This window comes from Gorilla gorilla, chromosome 19, assembly GCF_029281585.2.
Source record: "Gorilla gorilla gorilla isolate KB3781 chromosome 19, NHGRI_mGorGor1-v2.1_pri, whole genome shotgun sequence".
NCBI classification, from domain to species: Eukaryota; Metazoa; Chordata; class Mammalia; order Primates; family Hominidae; genus Gorilla; species Gorilla gorilla.
In genome coordinates this window covers 116,920,088-116,938,964 of record NC_073243.2, presented here as the reverse complement: position 1 = coordinate 116,938,964, position 18,877 = coordinate 116,920,088, and positions in this window count along the sequence as shown.

Below are 18,877 nucleotides of genomic sequence, written 5' to 3'. Positions count from 1 at the left end.
CACTTGGAAGAAAAATGTTCCATGAAGTTGTATATGTAAATTTATACTTTCAGCATTTATGTATATAATTTCAGGGGAAGTGGGATCAACTTAACATTATTAAACATAGTCCAATGATACTTACAACATAACTTCAGAAACATTTTATTACTAGAAGTATTTTAAAAAGGATGTACCATTTAGGATTTAAGACACACCCCACAAATGAAAAAACAAATGAGATTATAAACAACATTTTTTAAGAAAATTATGCCATCTCTTTCACTACAAAATCCTCCTGGGGGAAAAATATCTTTTCCTTCATTATTAAAGGATGTTATCAGAGCACAGTGGAATTCTTTCAGATTTAGTCAGAAGGTTCTCTGGAGTTGAGAGATCTATTGGAGAATATTTTCTTTGAAAGTCCATGTCCTTTCCCCAGGCCTACATCATATATAAATAAACATTTCAGAAAAGGGGCCATGTTAGGAAAAAGTGGGTTGAAGATTGTAAGACCTGGTTCCTGGGTGCCAAATAATTCACAAGTTGGAATAAGCTGGGTTTCTGTAACACTTCTCTATGACTGCCATTGATACTGAACTATGCCAAGGCACTAAGTCCTACCAAGGAAAAGCAGGAGGAAAACAGGTGTAAGAAAACGTTTCCTGTCAGTGTGTCCAGAGATAGCATGAGTCAACAGCGGCTCCTCATGAAGCCATCGATTCGTAACACTGGAGTATCTAGAATGCATCTGGGTCGAATTATTAAAAAGAAAGTTCTTCTCAAGCTAGTTGTAATGGTAGCTACTTTAAAAAATTAATGTTCTGCGATTCTGATAAAAACCTATGTGGTGAACCAACAATAAAGGCGGCTGGAGATATTGGTATGAAATAGTTATTTTTCCTTATATACCTGGACGTTCATATAAGAAATTATACTTTTGGAAGGTCTGTCATATTCTCAGTGTATAAGAGTTGAATCATTTTTAGAAGTTATTGTCAGAATTTTGCTTTAATAGTGCAATAAAGTGTGCATTCTCTCTCTCTCATTTTCATTCAACAGCCTCTACAAATTGAGCCTGGCTCAAAGGTCTTTCCCTCTTGGAATATGACTCCTCCCCTGTCCCTCTACATAGGCTGTTCTATAACAAATTATTTTGCTGTCTTGATTTTTCAGAGACCTCATGCTAGTAGTAGAGAGCCAGGAGAAAGTGAGATGTCCTATATAAAAGGCCTGCTAGAAAAAGAAATCAGCACTGAGTTCTAAGGATACTGAACAACTTTTTAAAAAACAAGCAAGCCATATTAAACACATTAGTTACAACCAAATTAGATAAAACCATGAAAATTATCCAAGAAGAAAAAGTACATCACCTGTCTAGGTTTAAAATTGCTTAAGGCTGCCATCCAAGGACCATCTATGATAACAAATACAGTAGTCTGTATTGACACAAAGTTTTAGTGATAGACGTAATTACATTCTTCTGCTGGTGGTGTTCTAGAATAAATGGAATATCTGCTGATCAAATCTGAATGCATCCCATAATATTAGCATGTAGGATCCCAGATCTGCAGGCACTATCTCTTTCTCAGATCTACACTTTGAATATTATGTTAGTTAAAATGAGAAGTATGTTAGAAAATGTCTTTTACAAAAGAAATATTGGCTGAGTATGGTGGCTCATGCCTGTAATCCCAACACTCTGGGAGGCCAAGGTGAGAAGATCTCTTGAGCTCAAGAATTTGAGACCAGCTTGGGCAACATATCTATAAAAAATTTTAAAACTTAGCCGGTGTGGTGGTGCACACCTATAGGCACAGCTACTTCAGAGGCTGAATCAAGAGGATCACTTGAGCTTGGGAGTTTGAGGTTGCAGTGAACTATGAACATGGCACTGAACTCCAGTCTGGGCAACAGAGTGAGAACTTGTCTTCAAAAAAATAAAAAAGAAGAAAAAAATAGGAAATATTGTGTTCACATCTGCTATGGTACTCTTTCTTATATAAACTATTTCTTTGCAGTATTCTAGAGGATTTAAGACAAATTTACCACTGAATAATTTCATATGGTATATTATTGCATTAGTATAGTATGTTATTATATAATTAGTATAAGTGACCAGTGCTGCAACAACCACATTCCAAAAAGTATTGTGATCCTCCAAAATTACAATGTCTAAATGACATTATTCTCCTTCATGAGACCATTATACCTTAATTTTTCAGCACCATGAAAATCTACAAATGCCCTCTAAAATATATTTAGAAAACGTGGGGAAAAAATAGATACAGTTTCAGAAGATACATATATTTTGAAAATTAGCCTTTTTGGAATAAATTATTCTTTATGACATATAAATAAACACATTTTTCAGACTGGCGGGGTAACATTTGCATCAGTCAAAATAATTAGATTACTAAAACCTGTAATCTTATTAGAAAAATGGTTTATTCAGAGAATCATTGGAATTATTAGCCTTCAAGCTGCTATAGATTGAATCTGATCAAAATAATTAAGATAATATTATTTCATTTTTCAGTATAATATCTCCTTAGTATTTTTGTTTCTTATTTAATATGTGATTATATTTACTTCTGTGAATAATATGGATGAAGATCGTTACAGTGTCAAGATCACTGGGTTCAGAGCACAGAAACCTCAAGTCTATTCTTTTTTCTTAAATACCTGTAAGACTTTAAAGAAGACAGAGTTTCTGGACTCTAATTTCTCTATCTGTAGAATAAATGGGTTAGACCAAATAACTCCTTTCTGCTTATAAATTTTCTAATTATATGACTGAGCTTACACCTGGAAAACAGTCTATCTCCTGTATAAATTAATGATAGAAATGAAAACCACCACGTTTCATGAAATTAACCACATAAATATCAACATCAACTGCTCAGAAGGACTTAAGTGCAAGTATCACAGGAATTCTGAAGCACAGAGAACTAAATATAAGAAATGTAACATTCTTCGTATTTTCAAAGAAGATTTTAATAATATATGTAAACACAGTAGCCTGTTCATAAGAAAAAAGAAAAGGGACGTCTTAGCATATTCAGGGTTCAACCAAAACTACTACTGGAATGTAAATCAAAGTAATATTCACCTAACTGTCATAATTGGCATGAATAATTTTAAGTAAAACACTTTTATTTGATATTAAATGTGAACAATAAGCCAAAACAGAGAAAATTAATCAATTGATCATTTATTGAAACTGAAATAAAAATATATAATTATTGAAGTCTCTTATATACATAAACCAATCATTGCTTAAATGAGCTGACATACTAGCTCCATAGTTTTATGTCACTAAGGAACTCTTTTGAACACAATAAAGAAACCAGAATTGAGCACAAAGAATGATGAACTGGGAAGTTCATGGCTTTCTATCTACTAATTAGGAGTACAATCATTCAGTCAAACAGCCACTCAACAAACATTTAGCATACAGCTTCTGGATACCAGGTACTGGTGTAGGTGCTAGAGCAACAAGGAAATAGTCCCTGCATTCAGTGAGCTCACAGGCAAGTAAACAAGTAAGTATAAAGACTGCATGACTGATTGGGAGCGGTGGTTCATGCCTGTAATCCCAGCACTTTGGGAGGCCAACGTGGGCAGATCACGAGGTCAAGAGATCGAGACCATCCTGGCCAACATAGTGAAACCCCGTCTCTACTAAAAATACAAAAATTAGCTGGGCACGGTGGTGCACGCCTGTAGTTACTTGGGAGGCTGAGGCAAGAGAATCAGTTGAACCTGGAAGGTAAAGGTTGCAGTGAGCTGAGATCACACCACTGCACTCCAGCCTGGTGACAGAGTGAGACTCTGTCTCAAAAAAAAAAAAAAAAAAAGACTCCATGATAAATGTGTATCTACAAAGGGCACAAAGGAATGAGTAGCTAATCCCCAAAGCCATATGGAGCAGTCAGTATAAGCTTCAGGAAAAGAAACTGAAGTAAAAAGCTAACCTGAATCTGAAAAAAATGAGTAGGTATTTTCCAAGCACGTTTCAGGGGAAAAGTTGCAGGATGCAGAAGTCCTCCCAAGTACAAAAAGAGAATGAACTCTGGACAACTGGCAATTTATGGCACACAGGAATCAGTAAATGTAGGGATGAGAGGCACACAGAAACATGGGCAAAAACAGGAATTTTGACTTTATTCCATAAATCATGGAAAGCCACCAATGGGTTTTAAGTAATAAAATACTAAGACCAGGTTTGCATTTTAGAAAGATCAATTTGATTTCAGTGAGGAGGTCCAAAAATGAGAGCAGCAAGGCCAGATAGAAGTCCTGCTGCAACTAGCTATGGTTAGAGATGCAGACCAAAACTAAGGTGAAATCATTTAGAAGAAAGAACGTGGATATAAGAGCCATTGGTTTGGCCTCTCCACATCATTTTTTTAATTTTATTTTCATTTATTTATTTATTTATTTTTTGAGACAGAGTCTCGCTCTGTCACCCAGGCTGGAGTGCAGTGGCGTGATCTTGGCTCACTGCAAGTTCTGCCTCCCGGGTTCACACTATTCTCCTGCCTCAGCCTCCCGAGTAGCTGGGACTACAGGCACGTGCCACCACGCCCAGCTAATTTTTTCTATTTTTTAGTAGAGATGGGGTTTCACCATGTTAGCCAGGATGGTCTCGATCTCCTGACCTCGTGATCCACCCACCTCGGCCTCCCAATGTGCTGGGATTACAGGCTTGAGCCACCATGCCCAGCTGGCCTCTCCACATCTTTACTGTTATACTGATAACATGGGGATGAAAATAAATATTATTTGTATTTAAACTATTATTGTTATGTGAAAATTAAACAAATAACATACTATGATAACATCGGAGGTTCAAGAAATATTAAGTCTTGAAAATAGGAAAGATGAAAGGAAGGAAACAGGGAGTGGGGAGGAAAGTAGGAGAAAGGAGAGAATATAGGAATGAGAGAGGAGGAAAATAATAAGAAAGAAGTAGAAAGCTAGGTACGGTGGCTCATGACTGTAATCCCAGCGCTTTGGGAGGCCGAGTCAGGCAGATCACAAGGTCAGGAGTTCAAGACCAGCCTGGTCAATATGGTAAAACCTTGTCTCCACTAAAAATACAAAAATTAGCTGGGTGTGGTGGCAGGCACCTATAGTCCCAGCTACTCGGGAGGCTGAGGCAGGAGAATCACTTGACCCTGGGAGGCAGAGGTTGCAGTGAGCTGAGATCACACCACTGCACTCCAGCCTGGGTGACAGAGAAAGATGCTGTCTCAAAAAAAAAAAAAAAAAAAAAGAAAAAAAAAAAAGAAAGAAGTAGAAAAAGATATAGTATTTCTTAATCAGCAGAAGCTACTCTTATTTTTCAATACTCTACCTTTCTAATGTATCACTGACAAGGAAAGGTCTTGAATAATTGACTGAAGTCAGAATAGGTAAGGCACTCTACCTGTGGATACATGAGAGGCCTTAAAAAGTTCATGGAAAATGTATATTATGAAAAAAACTATGCAAAGGTTTCAATTTTGGCAGCAAAATAAACTCATACTAATTTATTATAGTATGTTTGAACAGGATCTAGTTTGAGACAGTAAGAAGGAGTAGACATTAGTTTGAAAAGAGCCCCTAGCAGAGCAATGTAAATTCTGCTAAAATTGAAGCAAGAACAAACATTAGATTATGATGAAGCTTGAGTGAAAGAATGGTGAAATCACTGATGCTTTACAAGAAGCTTGAGGGGACAATGCACCAAAGAAATCAGTAGTTCACAAGCGGACAGCTTTTTTAAAGAAGAAACGAGATGATGTGGAAGATGAAGTCCACAGGGACAGATCATCCATATCAATTTGCAAGGAAAAAAATTAATCTTGTTTGTGCCCTAATTGAAGAGGACTGATAATCAACAGCACAAACAATAGCCAACATCGTAGACATCTTAATTGGTTCAGCTTACACAGTTCTGACTAAAAAATTAAAGTTGAACCAACTTTCCACTGCATGGGTGCCAAAAGTGTTGTGCTCAGATCAGCTGCAGACAAGAGGAGAGCTCTCAATGGAAATTTTAAAGAACTAGGGTCAAGATCCTGAAGGATTTCTTTGAAGAATTGTAACAGAAGATAAAACATGGCTTTCCCAGTATGATCCTGAGGGCAAAACACAATCAAAGCAATGGCTACCAAAGGTGGAAGTGGTCCAGTCAAAGCTAAAGGGGATCACTCAAGAGCAAAGGTCACGGCAACAGTTTTTTGGGGACATTCCAGGCATTTTGCTTGTTGACTTTGTGGAAGGTCAAAGAACAATAATATCTGCATATCATGAGAGTGTTTTGAATAAGTTAGCCAAAGTTTTAGGGCAAAATACCTGGGAAAGCTTTAGCAGACAGTCCTCTAACACCACAATGTTTCTGCTCATTCCTGTCATCAAGCAAAGGCAATTTTGTGAGAGTCTCAATGGGAAATTGTCAGGCATCCACCTTACAGCTCTGATTTGGCTCCTTCTGACTTCTTTTTGTTTCCCAATCTCAACAAATGTGGAAAGGGCACCCATTTTTCTTAAGTTAATAATGTATAAGAGACTGCATTGACATTGTTAAGTTCCCAGGACCATCAGTTCTTTAGGGATGAAAACCGAAGATCACATTTTCAATGTTTATCTTTTAACTTCATTTTTCCACAAACTTTTTGAAGTTTCTCCATACAGATGTCTCCATACAAATGAGCACTTGCAAAATAAGCAGAGAGTCTCATTCAATGGACAGAAAGTTCTGTGCCATCTAAAAATTATCTTAAGCAAGTTCAATGTGTAGCAACAGACTGTATTGATAAATATCAGTTAGGTTGACTTCTGCAATGACCATGATGGAGTAACAAGAACTGGACTTTCTCTCCCTCCTGAAACAACCAAAAAAATGGCCAAAATGTATGCCACAAAAGTTTGCAAGACCCTGTAAAGTCAGTCTCAAACAAGGTGAGCCTATCAACTGCCCTAATTTATGCCTGGAGAAAGTTTTCCAGCCCACTACTCCAGGAGAAAAGCCGAAGAGGAGCCCATCGTTCTCCCTGAGCTGAGGGGACAGAGCTGAGAGTCCACAGAAACCATGTTGACATGAGCTCTCAGGACAAGGTTTCCGAGAAGAAGGGGCTGCACAGAAAGAGAACTCCAGAGCTCTGCAAAGGGTCCCCCTAAAGTACATAGCTAAGTAATTGTTAGGACAGGCCTAGAGAAAAGTACCTACGGTTGGGGAAACAACACCCAGATAAGATGAAAAGTAACAGTACACATGCTCACCAAGGTCCAGTAATAGTGCTTATTTTATCAGCCAAACCAGGAACACCTCAAGATTCCCAGGGATACCCAGAAGGATCTTGCCTCACTAGTTGGGAGTGATTAGCTCTAAAATGAGAACTGGTCTGATCCCACCTAATGAATTTTTAAAGCAAGACCAAAAAGAGTCAAACTCTTTCCAACTAAACTTAAATACATACCAATACAAAGATCAAGAATATTTATATATACTTCCAGCACTCAATAAGATAAAAGTCACCATATCTGACATCCAGACACAGTTTAGCAGAGACACAACAGTAACAACAAAAGACAGAAGAACGTGGCTCATAATAAGGAGAAAAATCACTGAGTCAGAACTGATCCAGAGTAAATCAAGGTGCCAGAGTTATCAGTTAAGAACATTCAAATGCTTATTGAAACAGTATTCTATATGTTCTAAAATAGAGACATGCAAGATACACTAAAGGAGGCTGGGCGCAGTGGCTCACGCCTGTAATCTCAGCATTTTGTGAGGCCGAGGCAGGTGGATCACGAAGTCAGGAGTTCAGGACCAGCCTGACCAATATGGTGAAATCCCATCTCTACTAAAAATACAAAAATTAGCGGGGCATAGTAGCATGCGGCTGTAGTCCCAGCTACATGGTAGGCTGATAGCACGTTAGTCATTAAAGAAGAAAAGATAGACACCTCTCAAAATAAAATATAGAGAGAAAATAAACTTTTAAAAAACATGAACAGAGCAATAGTAGACAGTAAATTTCAAGTAACTGAATTTACGTGTAATCTCAGTTCCCAAAGGAGAGGAGAGGGAAGATGTGAAAACATTTGGGACTTTGAGTCAGGCAAAGCTTTCTTTGATATGACCCCACAGCATGATTTATATAATAATATATTGATAAGAAGAACTCATCAAATTTAAAAAAAAGAATCTGCTCTTCAAAAGAATCTATTAAGAGACTGAAAAGACAAGCTGCAGGCTGGGAGAAAATATTTGCAATTCATATATCTGATGAAAGGCTTGCATCAAAAATATATTTTAAAAGCTCAAAATTTAATAATGAAAAACAAACAACCCCATTTAAAACTTGGGTGAAAGACTGGAACAGACATTTCAAAGTAGACATTTGTTTGGTAAATAAGCACATATGCTCAACATAATTAATGCTTAGGGCAATGCAAATTAAAACCAAAATGAGACGCCACTATCTATTTTTAAATAGCTAAGATTAGCATGACTGATAATAGCCAAGCACTGGCTTGGATGTGGAGAAGCTGAAACTCTCATACACTGCTGATGGGAATACAAAAAAGTGTAACCTTTGAAAAACAGTTTAAGAGTCCCTTAAAAAGTTAAACATACTTCTGCAGTAAGACTCAGCCATTGCACTCCTGGGTATTTACCCAAGAGAGATAAAAGTAGGTGTTCATATAATGATATCAACACAAATGTTCATAGCACATGTATTCATAATAGCCCAAACTAGAAACAGTCTAAATATCAATCAATACATTAATGAATTAACTTGCTTTATCCGAATTAATTATGGATACATACTATAACATGAATGAATCTCAAAATAACTATACTAAGTGAAACAAGGCAGACTCTAGAGGTAAAACATGCAGAGAAAAAAACATAAAATGTCAGACAAAAAAGTGCATAGTGTAAAATTTTATTTATATACATTTTTTGACTGTATAAATTACTGTCCAGTGACAGAAAGCAGTTTGGTGGTTTTTAAGGGCCAGGAATGAGGGGCCAGAGAAATGTATTATAAAGAGGCATCAGGAAACTGGAGGTGAAGTATATTTCCATCACCTCGATTGTGTGCTGATGGTTTCTAAACTTTCAATATTTTTAGTTTATTATATGTTATACAAAATAAAGCTTGTAATAAAAATCAAAAGATTGAGCCATCCTTGTTTTCTCTATAAAAGAGCAGAATTCTCCTTTTAGAGATTTGGAAAGATTATTAAAAGATAAGTTACAAAATACAGTACCTGACACGTATAAAATATTAAATAATTACTAGCCATGCTTAATTATTTTGTTTTAAGTCTATATGAGTCAAGTTTTAGTAGAAATATGGGCTAGAAAAAAAAACAGAAAGCGGGACTCTGTGATCCGACTTGGGCTTATAGAACAGACTGCACTAGTTTGTTGTCATGCTGCTAATAAAGTCATACCCAAGACTGGGTAATTTAGAAAGGAAAGAGGTTTAATGAACTCACAATTCCACATGGCTGGGGAGGCCTCACAGTCACGGCAGAAGGCAAAAAAGAAGCAAAGGCACATCTTAAATGGTAGCAGAGAAGAAAGCTTGTGTAGGGAAGCTCCCATTTTAAAAGCATCAGATCTCGTGAGACTTATTCGCTACCAGGAGAACAGTAGGGGGAACCCGCCCCTATGATTCAATGATCTCCACCTGACTCCATCCTTGACATGCGGGGATAATTACAATCAAGGTGAGATTCGGATGGAGACACAGCCGAATCATATCAATGACTAATGAGAGTTACGTCCAGAACCTAATGAAAACCTGTCTGAGGCCACATTCCCTGTAAAGCAGATTTGAGATAGAGATTTGTGTAGAGAACATTTAACTGGGTAAAATCCTAGGAGCCAACAACTGTGGCTAAAAAGCTGAATTGGACAAAGGGAGTTGAGATGTGAGGCAGTCACAACAAATACCTCAGCTAATCTCAAGGGGGAGCTGAGAAGCTGGGGTGACCCTTCAGAGTTGCCCTAAATTGAGGCAGGAGTATGGAGTTTTAATACCTTTCACTGGCCATTCTTCAGATACGAGTTGTCCCCAAGGATGGACATCAGCTTGACAAGTTATTAATTAGATCTCCTGAGAATAAATTCTAGAGAGAATCAGCTGAGAGGCATGATTTGCCAACACTCCCAATAGCTGGGCAAACTTCAGTTTTGAGGGAGGATTTGGGTTACACATAAAAGTCTCCACAACCAATTATTCATGGGAAATTCTATGTAGGCAGAGCTATTTCATGGCCAGTTAATCAAAACTACATAATCTATTTGGTTAAGCAAAAGAAATTAAAAAGATAAAATAAAATCTATATATTAACACTCAAAAGTTTTTAATGCATTTGCCTTGCATTTCGTATGTTTTGCCTTGCATTTCGTATATTTTGCCTTGCATTTGTTTATTTGCTTTCAAAAACCTTTAGAGAACAATAATTACTAATATAATATGGAGTAGCACAGCATAGACGAGGGAAGCTAACTCTCTCCCTTTTGCCAGAACCTGGAACAGCTAAAGATAATAAGCATTGTCAGCTTTGGTATCTGACATAGTTTGGATGTTTGTCCCCTTCAAATCTCACGTTAAAATGTGATCCCCAATGTTGGAGATAGATGCCTCCTGAATGGCTTGGTGCTGTCCTCTTGGTAATGAATGAGTTCTTACCCTGTGAGTTCATGCGATATCTGGTTGTTTAAAAGAGACTGACACCTCTTCCCTGTCTCTCTTGCTTCCGCTCTCACCATGTGATATGCTGGTTTCCCTTCACCTTCCACCATGATTGGAAGGTTCCTGATGCCCTCCCTGGAAGCAGGTGCCAGTACTATGCTTCATGTACAGCCTTCACAACAAGGAGCCAAATAAACCGCATTTCTTTATAAATAACCCAGCCTCAGGTATTTCTTTATAACAATGCAAATGGGCTAACAGAGTATCATTCATGGACAGTGAGTGTATTAGTCAATTTTCATGCTGCTGATAAAGACATACCCAAGACTGGGTAATTTATAAAGAAAAAGAGGTTTAATGAATTCACATATCTGTACCGCTACCTGTATAAATATGGAAATATCTTCACCGCTACCTGTACAAACATGGAAATATCTACACCGTCATCTCTTTAAACATGGAAATAGCTACACTGCTATGTGTATAAACAAGGAAATATCTACAGCGCCATCTCTATAAACATGGAAATATCTACACCGCCATCTGCATAAACATGGAAATATATACACCGCCACATATATAAACATGGAAATATCCAAGCCGCCATCTCTATAAACTTGGAAATATCTACACCGCTATCTCTATAAACATGGAAATATCTACACCGCTATGTGTATCAACATGGAAATATCTATACCGCTATCTCTATAAACATGGAAATATCTACACCGCTATCTGTATAAACATGGAAATATTTACAACGCTATCTGTATGAACATGGAAATATCTACACCGCTATCTGTATAAGCATGGAAATACCTACACCGCTATCTGTATAAACATGGAAATAACTACACCGCCATCTGTATAAACATGGAAATATCTACACCGCCATCTCTATAAACATTGAAATATCTACAACGCCATCTGTATGAATATGGAAATAACTACTCCGCCACCTGTATAAACATGGAAATATCTACACGGCCATCTGTTTAAACATGGAAATATCTATACCGCTATATGTATAAACATGGAAATATCTAAAACACTATCTCTATAAACATGGAAATATCTACACCGCTATCTGTATAAACATGGAAATATTTACAAGGCTATCTGTATGAACATGGAAATATCTACACCGCTATCTGTATAAGCATGGAAATACCTACACCGCTATCTGTATAAACATGGAAATACCTACATCGCCATCTGTATAAACATGGAAATATCTATACCGCCATCTCTATAAACATGGAAATAATTACACCGCTATCTCTATAAACATGGATATATCTACACCGCTATCTGAATAAACATGGCAATATCTACACTGCTGTCTGTGAAACAGGGAATTATCGACACCGCTATCTCTATAAACATGGAAATATCTACACGACTATCTCTATAAACATGGAAATATCTACACCAATATCTCTGTAAACATAGAAATATCTATACCGCTATGTGTATAAACATGGAAATATCTACACCGCTATGGGTATAAACATGGAAATATCTACACCGCCATCTGTATAAACATGGAAATATCTACACCGTCATCTCTATAAACATTGAAATATCTAAACCGGCATCTGTATGCACATGGAAATATCTACACCGCCATGTGTATAAATATGGAAATATCTACACCGCTATCTGTATGAACATGGAAATATTGACACCACCATCTGTATAAACAAGTAAATAACTATAATGCCATCTCCATAAACATGGAAATATCTACACCGCTATCTGTATAAACATGGAAATACCTACACCGCTATCTGTATAAACATGGAAATATCTACACCACTCTCTGTATAATCATGGAAATATCTTCAGCGCTATCTGTATAAAAATGGAAATATCTACACAGCTATCTGTCAATACAAGGAAATATCTACACCGCCATCCCTATAAACATGTAAATATCTACATTGACATCTGAATAAACATGGGAATATCTACACCGCTATCTGTATGTACATGGAAATATCTACACCGCTATCTGTATAAACATGGAAATATCTACACTGCTATCTGTAAAACAGGGAAATATCTACACCGCTATCTGTATAAACATGGAAATATCTACAACGCTCTCTCTATAAACATGGAAATACCTACACCGATATCTCCATAAACATGGAAATATCGCCACTGCTATGTGTAAAAACATGGAAATATCTACACCGCGATGTCTATAAACATGTAAATATCTACACCGTCATCTGTATAAACATGAAAATATCTACACCCAGTCGGTATCAAAATGGAAATATCCACACCGCCATCTGTATGATCATGGAAATATCTACAACGTTATATGTATAAACACAGAAATATCTACACAGTTATCGGTATAAACATGGAAATGTCTACACTGCTATCTGTATAAACATGGAAATATCTACTCTGCTATCTGTAAAACAGGGAAATATCTACACCGCTAACTCTATAAACATGGAAATATCTACAATGCTCTCTGTATAAACATGGAAATATCTACACCGCTGTCTGTATAAACATGGAAATATCTTCACCGCTATATGTATAAACATGTAAATATCTACACCGCTATCTATATAAACATGGAAATATCTACACCGCTATCTGTGTAATCATGGAAATATCTACACCGCTATCTGTATAAACATGCAAATATCTACACCGATATCTCCATAAACATGGAAATATCTACAATGCTATCTGTATGAACATGGAAATATCTACACTGCCATCTGTATAAACTTGGAAATATCTACACCGCCATCTCTATAAACATGGAAATATCTACAATGCCCTCGGTATGAACATGGAAATATCAACAACGTCATCTGTATGAACATGGAAATAACTACACAGACATCTGTGGGAACATGGAAATATCTACACCGACATCTGTATGAACATGGAAATATCTACACCGCCATCTGTATGAACATGCAAATATCTTCACCGCCATCTGTATGAAGATGGAAATATCTACACCGCCTTCTGTATGAACATGGAAATATCTACACCGCTATCTGTATGAACATGGAAATACCTACAAACCTATCTCTATAAACATCGAAATATTTACACTACTATCTGTATAAACAAGGAAATATCTACACCGCCATCTCTATAAACATGGAAATATCTACACTGCCATCTGTATAAACATGGAAATATCTACACCGCAATCTGTATAAACATGGAAATATCTACACTGCTTTCTGTGAAACAGGGAAATTTCTACACTGCTATCTCTATAAACATGGAAATAACTACACCACAATCTCTATAATCATGGAAATATCTACACCACTATCTCTATAAACATGGAAATATCTACACCACTATCTCTATAAACATGGAAATATCTACACCGCTATTTGTATAACATGGAAATAACAACACTGCAATCTGAATAAACATGGAAATATCTACAGCGATAAGTGTATAAACATGGAAATATCTACACCGCCATCTCTATAAAAAAGGAAATATTTACACCGCCGTCGGTGAGAACATGGAAATATCTGTACGCCATCTCTATAAACTTGGAAATATCTACACCGCCATCTGTATCAGCTTGCAAATATCTACACCGCCAGCTGAATGATGATGGAAATATCTACACAGCTATCTGTATAAACACAGAAATATCTGCACTGCTATCTGTATAAACATGGAAATATCTACACCGCTATCTGTATAAACATGGAAATATCTACACCGCTATCTGTATAAACATGGAAATATCTACACCGCTATCTGTATAAATATGGAAATATCTACACCGCTACCTGTAAAAACATGGAAATATCTACACCGCTATCTGTATGAACATGGAAATATCTTCACCGCCATCTGTATGAACATGGATATAACTACACAGCCCTCTGGATGAACGTGGAAATATCTACACAGCCATCTGGATGAACATGGAATTATCTACACCGCTATCTGTGTAAACATGCATACATCTTCACCGCTATCTGTATAAACATGGAAATATCTACACCGTTTTCTGTATGAACATGGAAATATCTACACCGATATCTGTGTAAACATGCATATATCTTCACCGCTATCTGTATAAACATGGAAATATCTACACCGCTATCTGTATGAACATGGAAATATCTACACCGCTATCTGTTTGAAAATGGAAATATCTACACCGCTATCTGCATGAAAATGGAAATATCTACATAGCGATCTGCACATACATGGAAATATCTACAAAGCTATCTCTTTACACATGGAAATAAGTACACCGCTATCTCTATAAACATGGAAATATCTACACCGCCATCAGTATGAACATGGAAATATCTGCACCGTCATCTGTATGAACATATAAATATCTACAACGCCATATGAATTAAGATGAAGATATCTACACCGCTACATGTATAAACATGGAAATATCTACACCGCTACCTGTATAAACATGGAAATATCTACACCGCTATCTGTATAAACATGGAAATACCTACACCGCTACCTGTATAAACATGGAAATATCAGCACCGCTATCTGTTTGAACATGGAAATATCTGCACCGCTATCTGCATGAAAATGGAAATATCTACACAGCTATCTGCATATACATGGAAATATCTACACAGCTATCTCTTTACACATGGAAATAACTACACCGCTATCTGTATAAACATGGAAATATCTACACCGCAATCTGTATGAACATGGAAATATCTGCACCGCCATCTGAATAAACATATAAATATCTACACCGCCATCTGTATTAAGATGGAGATATCTACACCGCTATCTGTATAAACATGGAAATATCTACACCGCTATCTGTATGAACATGGAAATATCTACACCGCTATCTGTATGAACTTGGAAATATCTTCACCGCCATCTGTATGAACATGGATATATCTACACAGCCATCTGGATGAACATGGAAATATGTACACCGCTATCTGTGTAAACATGCATACATCTTCACCGCTATCTGTATAAACATGGAAATATCTACACCTCTATCTTTATGAACATGGAAATATCTACACCACTAACTGTTTGAACAGGGAAATATGTACACTGCTATCAGCATGAAAACGGAAATACCTACACAGCTATCTGCTTATACATGGAAATATCTACACAGCTATCTCTTTACACATGGAAATAACTACACCGCTATCTGTACGAACATGGAAATATCTACACCGCCATCTGTATGAACATGGAAATATCTGCACCGCCATCTGTATGAACATTTAAATATCTACACCGCCATCTGTATTAAGATGGAGATATCTACACCGCTATGTGTATAAACACGGAAATATCTACACCGCTACCTGCATAAACATGGAAATATCAGCACCGCTATCAGTATGAACATGGAAGATTCTACACCGCCATCTGTATGAACATGGAAATATCTTCACTGCCATCCGTATGAACATGGAAATATCTGCACCGCCATCTGTATGAACATATAAATATCTACACCGCCATCTGTATTAAGATGGAGATATCTACACCGCTATCTGTATGAACATGGAAATAACTTCACCGCCATCTGTATGAACATGGATATATCTACACAGCCATCTGGATGAACGTGGAAATATCTACACCGCTATCTGTGTAAACATGCATACAACTTCACCGCTATCTGAATAAACATGGAAATATCTACACCGCTATCTTTATGAACATGGAAATATCTACACCGCTAACTGTTTGAACAGGGAACTATATACACCGCTATCTGCATGAAAATGGAAATATCTACACCGCTATCTGTATGAACATGGAAATACATACACCGCTATCAGTATGAACATGGAAATATCTACACCGCTATGTGTATAAACATGGAAATATCTACACCGCTATCTGTATAAACATGGAAATATCTACACCGCTACATGTACAAACATGGAAATATCAGCCCCGCTATCTGTATGAACATGGAAATATCTACACCGCCATCTGTATGAACATGGAAATATCTTCACCGCCATCTGTAGGAACATGGATATATCTACACAGCCATCTGTATGAAAATGGAAATATTTTCACCGCTATCTGTATGAACATGGAAATATCTAAACCGCTATCTGTATGAACATGGAAATATCTTCACCGCCATCTGTATGAACATGGATATGTCTACACAGCCATCTGAATGAACATTTAAATATCTACACCGCCATCTGTATTAAGATGGAGATATCTACACAACTATCTGCATAAACATGGAAATATCTACACCGCTATCTGTATAAACATGGAAATATCTACACCGCTATGTGTATAAACATGGAAATATCTACACCGCTATCTGTATAAACATGGAAATATCTAACCGCTACCTGTATAAACATGGAAATATCAGCACCGCTATCAGTATGAACATGGAAGTTTCTACACCGCCATCTGTATGAACATGGAAATATCTTCACCGCCATCCATATGAACATGGAAATATCTGCACCGCCATCTGTATGAACATATAAATATCTACACCGCCATCTGTATTAAGAGGGAGATATCTACACCGCTATCTGTATAAACATGGAAATATCTACACCGCTATCTGTATAAACATGGAAATATCTACACCGCTATCTGCATAAACATGGAAATATATACACCGATACCTGTATAAACATGGAAATATCAGCACCGCTATCTGTATGAACATGGAAATATCTACACCGCCATCTGTATGAACATGGAAATATCGTCACCGCCATCTGTATGAACATGGATATATCTACACAGTCATCTGTATGAACATGGAAATATCTTCACCGCCATCTGTATGAAAATGGATATGTCTACACAGCCGTCTGGATGAACATGGAAATATCTACACCGCTATCTGTATGAACATGGAAATATCTACACCGCTATCTGTGTAAACATGCATACATCTTCACCGCTATCTGTATAAACATGGAAATATCTACACCGCTATCTGTATGAACATGGAAATATCTACACCGCTATCTGTTTGAACATGGAAATATCTACACCGCTATCGGCATGAAAATGGAAATATCTACACAACTATCTGCATATAAATGGAAATATCTACACAGCTATCTCTTTGCACATGGAAATAACTACACCGCTATCTCTATAAACATGGAAATATCTACACCGCTATCTGTATTAACATGGAAGTATCTACACCGCTATCTGTATAAACACGGAAATATGTTCACCGCTACCTGTATAAACATGGAAGTATCAGCACCGCTATCGGTATGAACATGGCAATATCTACACGGCTATCTGTATGAACATGGAAATATCTACACCGCTATCTGTATGAACATGGAAATGTCTTCACCGCCATCTGTATGAACATGGATATATCTACACAGACATCGGGATGAATATGGAAATATCTACACCGCTATCTGTATGAAGATGGAAATATCTACACCGCCATCTGTATGAACATGGAAATATCTGCACCGCCATCTGAATAAACATATAAATATCTACACCGCCATCTGTATTAATATGGAGATATCTACACCGCTACCATTATAAACATGGAAATATCAGCACCGCTATCAGTATGAACATGCAAGTATCTACACCGCCATCTGTATGAACATGGAAATATCATCAACGCTATCTGTATGAACTTGGAAATATCTGCACCGCCATCTGTATGAACATATAAATATCTACACCGCCATCTGTATTAAGATGGAGATATCTACACCGCTATCTGTATAAACATGGAAATATCTACACCGCTATGTGTATAAACATGGAAATATCTACACCGCTATCTGCATAAACATGGAAATATCTACACTGCTACCTGTATAAACATGGAAATATCAGCACCGCTATGTGTATGAACATGGAAATATCTACACCGCCATCTGTATGAACATGGAAAAATCTTCACCGTCATCTGTATGAACATGGATGTATCTACACAGCCATCTGTATGAACATGGAAATATCTTCACCGCCATCTGTATGAACATGGATATGTCTACACAGCCGTCTGGATGAACATGGAAATTTCTACACCGCTATCTGTATGAACATGGAAATATCTACACCGCTATCTGTGTAAACATGCATACATCTTCACCGCTATCTGTATAAACATGGAAATATCCACACCGCTATCTGTATGAACATGGAAATATCTACACCGCTATCTGTTT